Genomic DNA, 12,242 nt, shown 5'->3' with positions numbered 1-12,242 from the left:
ACTTGAATTAATTTAATTTAGTCCATAATAATGTTTATGAAAATCACAATTTTCAAATACATTATTCACTTGTTTACCGACTTTCNGCACATAGAGTCTCAATGTTGTCCCGGGTCATAAGGACTAATGGTGTACAACCATAAACTAGGACTTTTCCACTCGATAAGTGAGAACCACTTGGAAAGTCCTTTAATGGAGGGTTGTTCAGTGCACTCTACCAGGAGCACCTATCTGCATGCTCGGACATCACAATGTCCCCTACCAATGAAACATGGTACTCACATCGCAGATACTAGTCTCAAGCTCGAGCGGCCTATATCCTTCTTAGCGGCGGCTGAATCGACTAGGAACCGTTTAGAATATACAGTATTCCAAATATGAGTTTCATGATACTCATCATATGAGCATCTCATATTCTTTCTACTATTTGTATATTCAAGGGCTTTATCTATGCAACTAGCATGGGTATACAGATAAAGATGTGCCAAAACAATAATTTCAAATATTATTAAAATAAAGATTGCTTATACATAGAGTTTCATTGTGAACACTCGGCCAACACTTGGCTCGACGTGCACCTACTCTAACAGCGTCAGTATTCACGAAGATAGATCTTCGATCCGGATACCATAAGCTGAAGGTGAGAGAGGCTGACGTGCACAAGACAGCTTTTCGGACGCGTTACGGGCTCTATGAGTTTATTGTGATGCCTTTTGGCCTAAAAAACGCGCCAACTATCTTCATGGATCTCATGAATCGCGTGTTTCAGCCATACTTGGATCAGTTTTTCATAGTTTTCATTGACGATATTCTGATTTATTCGAAGAGTAGGGAGGAGCACAGTCAGCACCTGAGGACAGTATTGCAGACTCTACAGGACAGACGACTGTATGCCTTGTTCAGCAAGTGTAAGTTTTGGCTGGACAGGGTGGCGTTCTTGGGCAACATTGTATCTAAAGATGGCATAGAGGTCGACCCCAGCAAAGTAGAGCCAGTCGGAGATTGGCCAGTTCCTAAGAGCGTGACAGAGATCCGTAGTTTCTTGGGATTGACAGGCTATTACAGGAAGTTCATCCAGGTCTTCTCTTCTCTTCTCTTGCAGTGCCTATGACCGCCCTGACGAAGAAGAATGCCAAGTTTATCTGGGGATCTTAGTGCCAGGAGAGCTTCGACATATTGAAGCAGACTTTGACCACTGCACCAGTACTAGCTATGCCATTAGGGCAAGGAGAGTTTGTGGATGCAGCAGGATAGAGTGATAGCCTACGCATCCAAACAGCTGAAAGTCCATGAGAAGAATTACCCGACTCATGACCTCGAGCGAGCAGCAGTGGAATTTGCCTTGAAGATCTGAATACACTATCTGTATGGGGAGAGGTGCAGGATTTTTAAAGATGATAAGAGCTTGAAGTACTTCTTCACACAGAAAGAGTTGAATATGCGACAGAGGAGGTGGCTTGAGCTGTTGAAAGACTATGATTGTGACATTAGCTGCCATCCGGGTAAGGCTAATGTGGTTGCAGACGCTCTGAGCAGGAAGCATGCAGTGATTGCCCATTTGTCAGTGGAGAGATCGCTACAAGCTGAAATTCGGAGATTTGAGCTTGCAATTTATGCTAGGGGCGAGGCTCCGAATCTTGATACTCAGTACAGCCGACTCTGATAGACGGAATTCGAGTAGGGCAGACTTCTAACGAGCAGTTACAGAAGTGGAAACAGTGGGACGAGGTTAAGGGCCAGAAACTGTATACAGTTGTGGATGGCATAGTCAGATATAGGGACCACCTATGGGCTCCTGACAGTGATTATCTTCGAGCAGATATCTTGAGCGAGGTCCACAGCACCCCGTACTCCATCCATCCAGGGAGTACGAAGATGTATAAAGATCTACAGACTCTCTATTGGTGGTCGTGCATTAAGCGAGATATTCTACGATTTGTCTCTGAATGTTTGACTTGTCAACATGTCAAGGTAGAGCATCAGAGATATACAGGGAAGCTGAGACCACTCCTTATTCCCGAGTGGAAGTGGGAGAATATCACCATGGATTTTGTGACAGGGCTTCCGAGGACTACTGGAGGATTCAATGCCATCTGGGTGATTGTTGATCAGCTCATAAATCAGTTCATTTGTTACCGATCAGGAAGACATTCACCATGACTCAGTACGCAGAGCTGTACATTAGAGATATAGTCAGACTGCACGGGATTCCGGTGTCCATCGTGTCAGACAGGGATCCGAGGTTCACGTCTGCATCCTGGAAGAGTCTCCATCAAGCATTGGGTACGAAGCTACTGTTCAGTATTGCTTTCCATCCTCAGACAGATGGTCAGTCAGAGAGGGTGATTAAGATTCTAGAGGACCTACTCCGAGCATGCATGATCGACTTTCAGGGCAGCTGGGAGCCGAAGTTACCTCTTGTGAAGTTTACATACAACAACAGTTATCAGGCATCGATAGGTATGGCTCCATACGAGGTACTGTACGGGAGGAAGTGTAGGTCACCAATTTATTGCGAAGAGGTAGGAGAGCGAGCAGAGTTGGGTCCGGATATTGTCAGACAGACAGCAGATTTAGTGGCCAGGATTCATGACAGGATGAAGACTTCACAGAGCCGTCAGAAAAGTTATGCAGATCAGAGGCGGCGAGATCTTGAGTTCGCAGTAGGGGATCATGTTTTCGTGAAGGTCGCACCGATGAAAGGTGTGATGAGGTTCGGGAAGAAGGGCATGCTTAGCCCTAGGTTCATCGGACCATTTGAGATCTTAGAGAGAGTGGAGACACTTGCGTACAGAGTTGCTTTACTGCCGAATCTGGCGAGAGTTCATAATGTGTTCCACGTCTCCATGCTGCGGAAGTACATGTCAAATCCTTTGCATGTGCTTAACTATGAGCCACTTCAGCTGACACCGCACCTATCATTCGAAGAGAAACCCACTCAGATATTGGACAGGCAGAAGAAAAGGCTCCAGAACAAGGTAATCCAGATGGTCAAGGTCAAGTAGCTGAATCACTCCGAGGAGGAGGCCACGTGGGAGACCGAGACCGAGATGCAGAGTTGCTACTCGGAGTTATTCGGTACGTTCTAAATTTCGAGGACGAAATTTTATTTAAGGGGGGGAGAGTTGTAAGGTCGAGGAACTTAATTCACGCAACCTGAATGCATGTAATCTAGGATTTTATTTAAATTATGTGTTTAATTATTTTTATGCATTTTATGCATAATTATTGCATTACAGAATTTATTTCATGAAATTTTAAAAGTTCATACATTAGGGTTTCTATATGCATTTCCCGCCCGAACAAGAAACTGAGACCGAGGAATTATCTGGAAAATTATTTTTATTATTGTAGAGCTCAAAATCAGTACACGTAAAACTCATGTATTTATTTAAATTGTTACTTATTTAATTAATTTTAAAATGATTTTTAGCGACGCATGATTTATGAAATTGCATTATTTTGAATTATTACAAGTTTATGTGATGCACTTTAAAAAGTTTTCTCAAGTTTCATGTTTCAAACGAATATTGTTGTGACTTTGATTGTTGCACTCCCAATAGCAGGTTGTCCGCAAGTAGTATAATTTAGTGAGTCCGATATCGTATCCACTAGGAACCTACGGTAATTACAAGTCCACTGCAATGTCTTTTTGTTTTTGTTTTTGTTTTTCTTTTAATTATTTAAATCTTTAATTGATAATTTTTAATTGTTCAAATTTTAATTTAAGTAGTTGAGATTAGAGGATCCACTCTTGATATTTTAATAAAGTTAACATTAATGAACATTATTGAAATCCACTTAATAAAATAGTTCCAATATATTAAATAATCATATTTATATTATGTTATATACTATTTTCTTATAAGTATAAAATATATATCAAAACTTATAAATGTTGTCAAGTATTTATTGTGCTATATATATTTGTAAACACTAAATCAAAGTTCCCACATTAAATGGTTGGTAAAACCAAACTAACATTTAAATGGTACCAAGAAATTAATAATATGATATATTGATATATAATAAATCAAGGCATCCACTTTAAATGGTTGGTAAAACCAAACAAACATTTAAATGGTACCAAGAATTTAGTGTAACATATAGCAACAATAAATCAAAACTCCCATTTATAAGTAGGGTATAAAAATGCTTAAAAAAATAAATATAACATAAACAATAAATAATGATTAAATAATATAAAACATAGATTATTACCTTTTAATAACCTTATTATCATACCAAGAGCTTCACCTTTTAATCTCAACCTTGGGAAGTTAGCTACTCATTATTCAAAGTATAAAACTTTGAATATTAAATTAACATGCTAATTATTTTTAAATGATGAAATAAAGGAAAAATAAAGAGAGAAATATTATGAACTCAAAGATTTGTTCATAGAATGAGAGATATCTCAATTCATTACAATGCACCCCTATTTATAGCCAAATTTGGGGAGACAACCACAAATAAAATATTATTTTATTACACAAAAGTCTTCATTGGTGTTCCAAGAAATTATATCATATTACACATCACTTTTGAAAATCTTCTAATCCGAATTTTCTTCTCCACATAAAATAAAACATGTGAATAATTGAGTTGTTTGAATTGTGATATTTTATTTTAACCATTTGATTAAGTAGTTTGAGAGATGTAGTCAAAATACTAGAGCATGGTAAAACTACCACTCCTTCGATAACTTTATTTGTTGCTTAATTTGATCCCAATTGTGAGAAGATTTTTATCTCATGCTTGTCACCAATATTGTAAATTTTATTATCAACTTTCTACAGGTCCAAGAATCATCTTAATCTCATTTGCAACGCCAAGTTTATTCTTGTTTTATCGAACTTGTAAAAATAGTAAAAACTTATAATTACACAACAACTTATTTTTTATACAATTTATTATAAAAATATAATATTTAAACATTTAATAAAACAAAAACTATAAATTTATATTATAAAACATTTATTTAATGTATAATTTTTATGTTTATCACATCCCCCAACCAGCTTATTGCTAGTCCCTAGCAATTTAAGCGTTAATAGCAATACAAAACACATTGATTAATTTAAATAGAAATGTAATCAAAATTATCCAAGTGTTTAAATTAAATTTGAAAACTGTCAAAGTTATATCAAGATCATTATAATTATAATTTATAAAATAATCTGAGCTGCTCAATTCAAAGTTTATTTTCAGGTAATTAAATGTACATGGCCTTCAGAAATTCCTAATAAGAGTCTCAACTCTATATCCTCACAGGTTAATAAATGTTTCAATTCAGGGGAACGATTTCTCTCATGAAGTTGGAATATAGATAAATGCTCAGAAAAATGGTTTACAGAATGCAAAAAGACAAACGAGCCAGATTAATCAAAAGATAGGAAATCCATTGATTCAAAATCTAGTTATTCTTATTTTATATATATTTTTTTCCTGGTCTTCTTTTGAGATTTTTTCTTTTATTTCGTAACATCATAGAATCAGACAAAGTTTATACTCATTGACCACATATTTATTTAATTTTTACAATATATTTCTCTTTTCCTATTTTTTTTTCTTCTTTCTTTCTTTCTCTCTTTTTTTTAAAAGAGAGATAAATGGGTCGTAGCATAACTTTGAAATAACAAAGATCGTCAACATTTCTCTTTTTTTTTTTCAAAATAAGAATTCAAGATCTAAACAATAGATAGCCTCTCTTATGATCAATAAAGGCTCGAAAGTTGTTTTCTCAATCCTCTCCACTCACTCAGAAAATATGACTGAGTTTAAAATTTTTGGCACTCTTATAAGATATATCTTGGGCCATATACTTTAATAACTGATCTTATCACAATGGTTAATCACTCAAAAAGATTTCATAAATCATATTTTTATAGTGATCTTTATATAAAAATTGACTTTTTTTTCAAATAAAAATTAAAACATCCTTAGATAGATTAGTACATGTTCTAATTTAAACCTTTCAAACATGTAATGTATGATATTTTTACAAAAATTACTAAGATACAAACAATAAACATGGTTTTATTTTAAAATAATATATTTTTTTAAAAAAAATTTGAAATTTTTTATTATTATTATTTTTTTTTATAAATTTGTTCTCCCCCCAAACAGAATATGACATTGTCCCTAATGTCAAAATAACTATTAATAAAGAGTACATAATGAAAGAGATATCACCTTGAATTTTATTGAAGATAACAAACTGAAACAAACGCAAACCAATCCACGACTTTTGAATCAATGATCCAACTTTCTTTTCTTACTGCTTGATTGCGACCAATTGATCTTTGCTATCATCGGATCAGGTTTATGAACAAAAGCTTCCAAATCATCAATTAATTGGTCGGCAGTCGAAGCAGAGATGAGCATCATTCGTGAATTTTCTGAAATGAAATTCTGTTCCACAACTTTATCAAGAAATGTCAACAAACTGTCATAATAATTATTGATATTCAACAAGCCCACAGGTTTATTATGGATATTAAGTTGTGCCCAAGAAACAGTGTGAAAAATTTCTTCTAATGTACCAAAACCTCCTGGTAATGCGATAAAAGCATCAGAATTTTCAATCATTTTGGTGATTCTTTCATACATTGAAAAAACTTTTAATTCCTCCCCAATCGTAACACCTGTAGTATTTCTTTCAGCTAAAGCTGTAGAAATAATACCCAAAACCTGACTACCTCCAAGATGTGCAGATGTTGAAACAAATCTCATTAACCCAATATTACCTCCCCCATATACCAAGTGAATTTTTCTCTCAGCCAATATCTTTCCAAGATTATTTGTTTCTTCTACAAACACTTCATTTTTTCTAGGACTCGACCCACAAAATACACAAATATTTTTCAATGTTTGTGCAGAGGATCCAGCCATGTTTTTACTTTCTTTTTGGTCTGCGAAAATAGAGAGAAAGATGAGAGATTTTATAGGGGTTATATGTTATCATGACAAAAGTATGGGTCACAGTTGTAAACAGAATAAACAGTAAAAAAAATATAACACACATGCATATAAACAGTAGTGTGATTGTGGCTCACAATTTGCCTCTGGTTTTACGTCCAGAAACGGCTTCAACGCCTTCTATGAGTCGAGGATATGCTTCCCATCCAATTTTCTTATAAATTGGCAAACATGGTCTTTTTTAGTCGGATTCCCAAGACTATTAAAATGACGCTCGTCTTGGAATTGTTTCCATAAACGGAGAAGTTCAATATGCACGTGTCCACTAGAATGCGTCTCAATAGTCAATAAGATGTTATCTAAAGGCTCCTTACTCAGCCCATTCTTAATGAAATCAATTTTATCTTCTCTGTTAGTGGAAACATATCTCAAAGATCTGCATCGTTTGTCACAAGTCCATCTTACACATTTATGGTAAACTCCTAAACTTTTGGCCCTTCGATTTTCCGCATAAGTAATTTTTCCTAATCCAGGCATATACCGAATGAGTAATGACTGTTGAACTTCTCCTCCTAATCGGACCTTAGCTTCTATTACAAGACGAATATCTTCTGGAATTCCTTTTCGCATTAACAATCTCAATCTTTCACACTTACCTGCATAAATTTTTCTTAGAACATTTTCAGAAACAGAGGGAAAATATTTACAAATTTTTGAGAGAATTTCATCCATTTTGAAAAGAAAAAAAATGATTTTTTTTTTTGTATCAGCAATTGTGGGAAACTGAATAAACCGACAATGAGAGCCACGAAGTACCGTTATCCGCCATTTAACCGGAAAAATAAAAAGATTAAGGAAACCTAAAATAAAAACAAACAAAATTAATTGCAATACAAAAAATCAAGGATCGGAAAGGGAAATAAACTCTTCTTTTCATTTTCTAAATATGGTTTAAGCCTTTGTCCATTTACTTTAAAAACATCACCATTTTAAGGATTTTCAATGTCCACAGCTACATAAGGATACACATGTTTTACAACATATGGACCTGTCCATCTTGATCGTAATTTTCCTGGGAATATGTGAAGTCGCAAATTATAAAGCAAAACTTTTTACCAATCTTAAAAGATTTTCTAAGAATTGTTTTATCATGAAATGATTTGATTTTTTGCTTTATAAATCCTTGAATTCTCATACGCGTTATTTCTGAGTTCATCAAGTTCATTAAATTGCAATTTACGCAATTTTTTGGCATCATCCATGCTTGAATTTAAAGTTTTGATCGCCCAATAAGCTTTATGTTCCAATTCCACAGGCAAATGATAATATTTTCTGTATACCAACCTATAGGGAGACATATTCAATGATGTTTTAAAAGCTGTTCGATATTCCCAAAGTGAATTATTAACTCGCAGAGACCAATCTTTTCTATTTGGGTTAACAGTTTTTTCCAAAATTTGCTTTATCTCCCTATTAGCTAATTCAACTTGTCCATTTGTTTGAGGATGATAAGGAGTAGTTACTTTGTGAGTAATACCATATTTTTTCATCAACGAAGCAAATGGTTTATTAACAAAGTGAGTTCCCTCATCACTTATCATGGCTCGAGGAATTCCAAATCTACTAAAAATATTTTCTTTTAAAAATTTGATGAAGATTTTATGAACATTTATTCGACATGGAATTGCCTCTATCCATTTGAAAACATAATCAACTGCAACGAAAATATATAAGTATCCAAACGATGGTGGAAAAGGTCCCATAAAATCAATTCCCAAAAAGTCAAAGATTTCAATTTCAATGATAGGATTCAAAGGCATCATGTTTTTTTTTTGAAATCGCACCCAATTTTTGACAATTTTCACAGATCTTGCAGATTTCGTGGATATCTTTAAACAAAGTGGGCCAATAAAATCCACACTGCAAGATTTTTGCAGCAGTATTCTTAGAAGAAAAATGTCCTCCGCATGCTTCTGAATAACAAAATTTAATGACACTACGTACCTCATTGTCGGGTATGCAACGCCGAAAAATTTGATCCGGACAATACTTGATCAGATACGAATCATCCCAATAAAAGTTTTTTACCTCATTCAAAAATTTTCTTTTATCTTGAGAACTCCATTGCGGTGGCATTTTTCCTGTCACAAGAAAATTTACTATGTTAGCAAACCAAGGTGTAGTAGTAACTGAAAATAGATGTTCATCAGGAAAATTATCGTTAATTGGTGTCATTTCACAAGATGATCCTGTTACTAGTCTCGATAAATGATCGGCTACGACATTCTCGGTTCCTTTTTTATCTTTGATCACAATGTCAAATTCTTGGAGCAACAAAATCCATCGTATCAGTCGTGGCTTTGCATCCTGTTTGGTCAACAAATATCTAATAGCAGAATGATCAGTAAACACGATAGTTGTTGATCCAATCAAATAAGAACGAAATTTATCTAATGCAAATATTACAGCAAGTAGTTCTTTTTCAGTTGTGGAGTAATTCATTTGAGCATTGTTTAAAGTTCTACTTGCATAATATATCACATAAGGCTTACCGTTTCTTCTTTGACCCAATACTGCACCGACTGCATAATCACTCGCATCGCACATGATTTCAAATGGTAAAGACCAATCAGGAGGTTGCATGATAGGAGCTGATGTTAAATGTCGAATGATTTTATCAAAAGCATTTTGGCATTCTTGAGTCCACTCAAATACAGTGTCTTTTGTTAAGAGGTTACAAATGGGTTTAGAGATTAAACTAAAGTCCTTTATAAACCTCCTATAAAATCCAGCATGTCCCAAAAATGAACGAATTTCTTTAATGGTTTTTGGAGGGGGTAAATTGGCAATGACATCAACTTTTGCTTTATCAACTTCAATTCCATGAGATGACATAATATGTCCCAAAACAATCCCAGAATTAATCATGTAATGACATTTTTCCCAATTTAAAATAAGACCTTTTCCTCACATCTTTTTAAAACATTTTCTAAATTTTCAAGACAATTATAAAATGTACTCCCAAAAATAGTTAAATCATCAATGAAAATCTCCAAACAATTTTCAACCATGTCGCTAAAAATGCTTAGCATACATCTTTGAAATGTTGCTGGGGCATTGCATAAACCAAATGGCATCTTTCTGAATGCAAATGATCCAAAAGGACATGTGAATGTAGTTTTTTCTTGATCTTCAAGTGCAATGGGAATTTGATAATAACCTGAATATCTATCAAGAAAACAGTAGTAGGGATGACCTGCCACTCTTTCTAAAATTTGGTCCAAAATTGGTAATGGAAAATGATCTTTTCTAGTGGCATCATTTAATTTTCTGTAATCAATACACATACGCCAACTAGATGGGACTCTACTTGTTAACAATTCACCTTTTTTCATTTTTTATCACTGTGATGCCAGATTTTTTTGGAACTACTTGTGTTGGACTTACTCACTTACTATCATAAATAAGATAGATAATTCCAACATCAATTAGTTTGAGAACTTCAGTTTGCACAACATCTTTCATGTGCGGATTTAATCTCCTTTGTGGTTGTTGAGGTGTTTTAGCATTTTCTTCTAAATGAATTTTGTGAGTGCAAATTAGTGGATTAATGCCCTTGAGATCTTTTAATGTCCAACCAATTGCATTTTTATGTCTTTTAAGCATATCAACTAATTTACATTCTTGATCACTTGCTAGTTTGGAAGAAATTACTACCGGATATGTTTCATCTTTTCCAAGAAATGCATACTTCAATTCTTCTGGCAAAGGTTTTAACTCCAATATGGGTGGTTCATCTTTGTTCTCATATTTGCCTCAAATTCTTTCTCTGATCCTGGTAACGAGTCATACCTGATAAAATCATCAAGATCAATTTCAATATTTTTTTTAACAGTATCAATTGAACAAATATCTAATTGGTCACGAGTACTCCCTTCTTGAATGTTTTCTTCCACAAGAGTTTCAATAAGTTTTTCATCTCACTTTTATCTCCTTTGTCATGTGGTTGCTTACAAAGATTAAAAACATTAAGCTCCAAGGTAAATGACAACTTCATTATTCCATTCCTGCAATTTATAAGAGCATTAGAAGTTGCTAAAAATGGACGACCCAAAATTACAGGAATTGCATTACAAGCTTCGATAGGTTGTGTATCTAAAACTATGAAATCGACAGGATATACGAAGTTATCAACTTGGACCAACACGTCTTCTACCATACCTCTTGGCACTTTAACAGATCTATCGGCAAGTAAAAGTGTTACCGAAGTAGGTTTTAACTCACCTAGATTGAGTTCTTGATAAACTGAATATGGAAGTAAATTCACACTAGCTCCAAGATCAAGCAAGGCTTTTTTAATCTTTCGTTCTCCAATAATACATGAAATAGTAGGACAACCAGGGTCTTTGTATTTCAAATTATTATTATTTTGAATAATTGCACTTACTTGTTCGGCTAAAAATGCTTTCTTTTTCGCATTCAATTTTCTTTCCACGGTGCACAAGTCTTTCAAAAATTTGGCATATGATGGTACCTGCTTTATTGCATCTAATAAAGGAATATTAACTTTTACTTGTTTAAAAATATCATATATATCAGAATTCAAATTTGATTTTTTTGTATTTTTCAATGCATGAGGGAATGGTGGTGGCACTATCTGTTGATCCTCTTCTTCGCAAGTTATGGGTTCCACTTCCTTACCCTTTGGAGTTGATTTATCATCATTTTCACAAGGTTCAAGAATGGATTTTTCCACTACCTTACCACTGCGAAGGGTAATAACAGATTTTACCTGATCCATCGGTTGAGTTCCAGAAGTTCCGGTTTGTGAATGATGATCCTTGGGATTAGGCTGTGGTTGTGAAGGAAACTTACCTTTTTCATGAACATTAAGTGCAGATGCAAATTTAGCAAGAGTATCTTTCAAATCTGTCATGGTTTGAGCAGTTTGAGTATTGATAGACTCTTGCTTTGCAATGAAAGAATTCAATATATCTTCCAAGTTCCTTTTAGGTGGAGGAACATAAGGTGCATAATTTTGAAAATTTTGTTGATTTTGGAAATGTGGTTGTGAAAATTGTGCAGCATTATCATTCCTCCAACTAAAATTTGGATGATTTCGCCAACCTGGATTGTAATTTTGAGAAAATGGTTCAAAATTTGGCCTTTTGAAATTGTTCAAAACATTGGCTTGTTCATGGAGACATTCTTTAAAAGAGGGCAAAGTGGGACAATCTTTTGTAGAATGATCACTTGTATCACAGATGTGACATGCAATTTCTTGAACAGATTTTAATTGACCATTCTTTTTCAATTCAAGT

The 12,242-nt window shown here is 34.4% G+C and overlaps 1 pseudogene; it reads right to left on the bottom strand.

Moving 5' to 3' along the window:
• Nucleotides 1–7,089: 7,089 nt before the first annotated feature.
• LOC140962354 (uncharacterized) lies at nucleotides 7,090–11,857 on the bottom strand (annotated as a pseudogene).
• Nucleotides 11,858–12,242: the final 385 nt, after the last annotated feature.

This window comes from Primulina huaijiensis, chromosome 2 (genome assembly GCF_012295235.1).
Source record: "Primulina huaijiensis isolate GDHJ02 chromosome 2, ASM1229523v2, whole genome shotgun sequence".
Taxonomy (NCBI): Eukaryota; Viridiplantae; Streptophyta; class Magnoliopsida; order Lamiales; family Gesneriaceae; genus Primulina; species Primulina huaijiensis.
This window is presented reverse-complemented; position numbering and strand designations above follow the sequence as displayed.